Below are 5060 nucleotides of genomic sequence, written 5' to 3' on the forward strand. Positions count from 1 at the left end.
ACATGCGTCACCCCAAACCACAGAGTTTCTACGTCCAGAGGTACAGCATCGCGAGACTTCCGGGAAAGCTAACGAAAAAGAACAAACATACTAGGTCGGGGTTTGGGGTATAACAAGTCAATGAGAGAAGTGAAAAATTCGTCCTTAGTTGTTAATGTTCTCAACATCTAAAGGCACAACCTAGATTGGAGCCAATGTCTTAAGTAGTTGAACATGCTATTACTCCAACCTCGTGAAAGGGACAAATTGACACGTTTTCATTTATCTGAAAAACGACTTTATATCGAAGGAGTTCCTTTGACTGCATGCACATGCGTAGTTCGGCGCAACACGAACGTTAGTCCCGATGACATGTTTCTACGCATGAGCTTTGCTAGCCAACGTTGCCATGACATCGCCTAAACGTGTGATCTGGGATTTCAGGGTTAGCCAATCTTCATACTGTCTGCCCAAATCCCGTAGTTACCACATACACAAAGTCAAAATTGGCTACATTATTTTTTATTTTTTATTTAACCTTTATTTATGGGTACAGTTCTTAACTGACTTGCCTGGTTAAATAAAGGTAAAATATTTTTTTTTTTTTTTTTTTTTTTAACCAGGTAGGCTAGTTGAGAACAAGTTCTCATTTACAACTGCGACCTGGCCAAGATAAAGAAAAGCAGTGAGACACAAACAACAACAGTTACACATAAACAAACATACAGTCAATAACACAATAGAGAAATCTATGTACAGTGTATGCAAATGTAGAAGAGTAAGGAGGTAAGGCAATAAATAGGACATAGAGGCAAACTAATTACAATTTAGCATTAACACTGGAGTGATAGATGTGCAGATGATAATGTGCAAGTAGAGATACTGGGGGGCAAAAGAGCAAGAGGATAAATAACAATATGGGGATGAGGTAGTTGAGTGTGCTGTTTACAGATTGGCTGTGTATGGGTACAGTGATCGGTAAGCTGCTCTGACAGCTGATGCTTAAAGTGAGAGAGATAGAGTAGTTAGAGAAGACTCCAGCTTCAGTGATTTTTGCAATTCGTTCCAGTAATTTGCAGCAGAGAACTGGAAGGAAAGGCCGCCAGAGGAAGTGTTGGCTTTGGGGATGACCAGTGAAATATACCTTCTGGAGCGCGTGCTACGGGTGGGTGTTGCTGTGGTGACCAGTGAGCTGAGATAAGGAGGGGCTTTACCTAGCAAAGACTTATAGATGACCTGGAGCCAGTGGGTTTGGCGACGAATATGTAGTGAGGGCCAGCCAACGAGAGCATACAGGTCACAGTGGTGGGTAGTATATGGGGATTTGGTGACAAAATGGATGGCACTGTGATAGACTACATCCAGTTTCCTGAGTAGAGTGTTGGAGGCTATTTTGTAAATGACATAGACGAAGTCAAGGATCGGTAGTATAGTCAGTTTTATGGGGGTATATTTGGCAGCGTGAGTGAAGGAAGCTTTGTTTTTGCGAAATAGGAAGCCGATTCTAGATTTAATTTTGGGTTGGAGATGCTTAATGTGAGTCTGGAAGGAGAGTTTACAGTCTATCCAGACACCTAGGTATTTGTAGATGTCCACATATTGTCCACATAGAACCGTCCAGAGTAGTGATGCTAGTCGTGCAGGCGTGCGGGTGCGGGTGCGGGCAGCAATCGGTTGAAGAACATTCACTTAGTTTTATTAGCATGTAAAAGCAGTTGGAGGCCACGGAAGGAGTGTTGTAATGGCTACATCATACAAATTCATGAAAACAAAAATGTGCTTTTTGGTCATCATTTAAGGTCATGGTTAGACATAAGGTTAGTAGAGCAGTGTGATTAAGGTTACATTTCAAATCTTAAGACAATAAACAGTAGAAATAGGAGGGGTTTAGACAGAATTATGACTTTGTGGATGTGGTAACTAGTGACAACCCAAACAGTCAACAAAGCAACTTGACAAGGTTCAATCAGATGCTTTCGTTCATCTAGACTAGAGATTCAGTTGCTCTTATGTGCCCTCGTGCAACTAGAGGATTGGGTGGTGCTCTAACCTTTTTAACCCTGCATTGTTGGGAAAAGGTTTGTAAATAAGCATTTGACGGTCTGCACCTGTTGTATTCGGAGCATGTGACAGATAAAATACAGAGTCCAACATGAATGGATGAGATGAAGGTCATATTCACAGACCCAGACAACCCCTTCTATCTGTAGGCCTATACAACGATACATCTGTTTCTAGAAGTCTTTATGAAGGATAGGTGTGTCTGATTGCTGTGTAACATGTTGGCACCAATTACCTCACCTCACAATAGGGCCTACAATACAGTGAGTTTCTCTCTTTACCGTAAACCCTCACCTCACAATAGGGCCTACAATACAGTGAGTTTCTCTCTTTACCGTAAACCCTCACCTCACAATAGGGCCTACAATACAGTGAGTTTCTCTCTTTACCGTAAACCCTCACCTCACAATAGGGCCTACAATACAGTGAGTTTCTCTCTTTACCGTAAACCCTCACCTCACAATAGGGCCTACAATACAGTGAGTTTCTCTCTTTACCGTAAACCCTCACCTCACAATAGGGCCTACAATACAGTGAGTTTCTCTCTTTACCGTAAACCCTCACCTCACAATAGGGCCTACAATACAGTGAGTTTCTCTCTTTACTATAAACCCTCACCTCACAATAGGGCCTACAATACAGTGAGTTTCTCTCTTTACCGTAAACCCTCACCTCACAATAGGGCCTACAATACAGTGAGTTTCTCTCTTTACTATAAACCCTCACCTCCCAATAGGGCCTACAATACAGTGAGTTTCTCTCTTTACCGTAAACCCTCACCTCACAATAGGGCCTACAATACAGTGAGTTTCTCTCTTTACCTTAAACCCTCACCTCACAATAGGGCCTACAATACAGTGAGTTTCTCTCTTTACCGTAAACCCTCACCTCACAATAGGGCCTACAATAAGGTGAGTTTGTGTTATAGAGACAGACACAGTTGTTCATATTTGACTGTAAATCACCTGTGTTACAAACAGCCCAGGTTTTACTAATCTAGTTCAACCAAAACAATGCTTATTACATCATTATCCTAATGAGTGTTTTATTAAATTGGACACCTTCTAAACTCCTTTGATTTCCCCGAATGACATCTGACCATGGAACATTTGGCATGTTCCGGAATAGAAGCCCGGAACATGAGGAATATTTCATTCAAGGGTTTAATTCATAAAAGCAGATCGAAAATAGAAATCCTCATAGTGGTGAAATCATTTCCTCACAACATTATCCTGACAATGTAATAAACACAGACTCTGAATTTAAATCAGATGACATAAGGTATTTCTGGATAAGACATCTCTTAGGCCTGAGTTTGCATCACAAATGGCACCCTATTCCATATATAGTGCACTACTTTAGACAAGGGGCCATAAGGAGCTGGTCTGAAGTAGTGTGTTAAGTAGGGGGGTAGGTTGCCATTTGAGAGGCATCCATTTTTAACAAATTGATGAATTGTGTTTCTTACATAACACAAGATTACATTATCTGTCTAGACCAGATTTATTAATTTCATCAAAATCCCAGGATTAATTGTTCTAATTATATTTGTGTGTATTTCCTATCATAAGCCCCATCGGGGACGGTCTGTCCGGTCCACTGTGTCCGAGGTGTTATCCCAAATGGCACCCTATCCCCTTTTGAACAGCCCTATTGGCTCTGGTTAAATGAAGGTTTCACAGTACCTTTATACAGTTACTGTTAACATGACCCCTTATTTTCTACTAAACACAATACAATAGAGGCAGGATACTTGTCCACATGATGAAGCATGTATTTAATGTAGCAAAAAATGACATTAACTCATTTTTCGAACCCTAATGAGCAGTTACTGCCTTTTATCTTGGTAGGGCAGAATAGAATGCTATAGTACTTACAACGGGTCGGTTGTTCTGAATGGTGTGTGTTGAGGTTGATCATTAGTGGGTCCGGGTCGGTTGTTCTGAATGGTACGTGTTGAGTTTGATCCTTAGTGGGTCTGGGTCGGTTGTTCTGAATGGTTTGTGTTGAGTCTGATCATTAGTGAGTCTGGGTCGGTTGTTCTGAATGGTTTGTGTTGAGTTTGATCATTAGTGGGTCTGGGTCGGTTGTTCTGAATGGTGTGTGTTGAGTCTGATCATTAGTGGGTCTGGGTCGGTTGTTCTGAATGGTGTGTGTTGAGTTTGATCATTAGTGGGTCTGGGTCGGTTGTTCTGAATGGTTTGTGTTGAGTTTGATCATTAGTGGGTCTGGGTCGGTTGTTCTGAATGGTTTGTGTTGAGTTTGATCATTAGTGGGTCTGGGTCGGTTGTTCTGAATGGTGTGGGTTGAGTCTGATCATTAGTGAGTCCAGGTTGGTTGTTCTGAATGGTTTGTGTTGAGTTTGATCATTAGTGAGTCTATTCATGTGTGACAATATTCAAGATGGTCATTATGTAAAGCCACTGTGATAATGTCATGTTTGTTTTCAGTTGGTTTGTTTGGAGAAGCTTTTGCTGGTTTGAGATCCAGGCAGTTTATTGGCAGTGCCCTCTTTTAAAGGAAAATGATTGTGTATTTCTAAAACAACTAGTGTGTATGCAACTGCAGTGGTTCACTGTTCTTTCCTTCCTACCATCAGCAGTACAGTATTGTCTGTCACAGTTTTTTGGTCTTCTTGTGATCATGGGTCAGCAGAATCTCTGTGAAGCGCTGTTGTACTTCAGAAAGTGATCTAACAGGTCTGAGGTGATTTTAGAGTCCTCTTTTGGTCTTCTTGTGAACTTGGGTCAGCTGAATCTCTGTGAAGCGCTGTTGTACTTCAGAAAGCGATCTATTGGAAGTAACAGATCTAAGAGGTGATTTTAGAGTCCTCTTTTGGTCTTCTTGTGATCTTGGGTCAGCAGAATCTCTGTGAAGCGCTGTTGTATTTCAGAAAGCGATCTATTGGAAGTAACAGATCTAAGAGGTGATTTTAGAGTCCTCTTGTTAATAACCATTATCTGTGTCAAACAAGCAAAACCTCGAAGCTTTAATCAACTTGGTTTGTTTTTCACATCTGA

This window comes from Oncorhynchus kisutch, unplaced genomic scaffold, assembly GCF_002021735.2.
Source record: "Oncorhynchus kisutch isolate 150728-3 unplaced genomic scaffold, Okis_V2 scaffold2905, whole genome shotgun sequence".
Classification (NCBI taxonomy): Eukaryota; Metazoa; Chordata; class Actinopteri; order Salmoniformes; family Salmonidae; genus Oncorhynchus; species Oncorhynchus kisutch.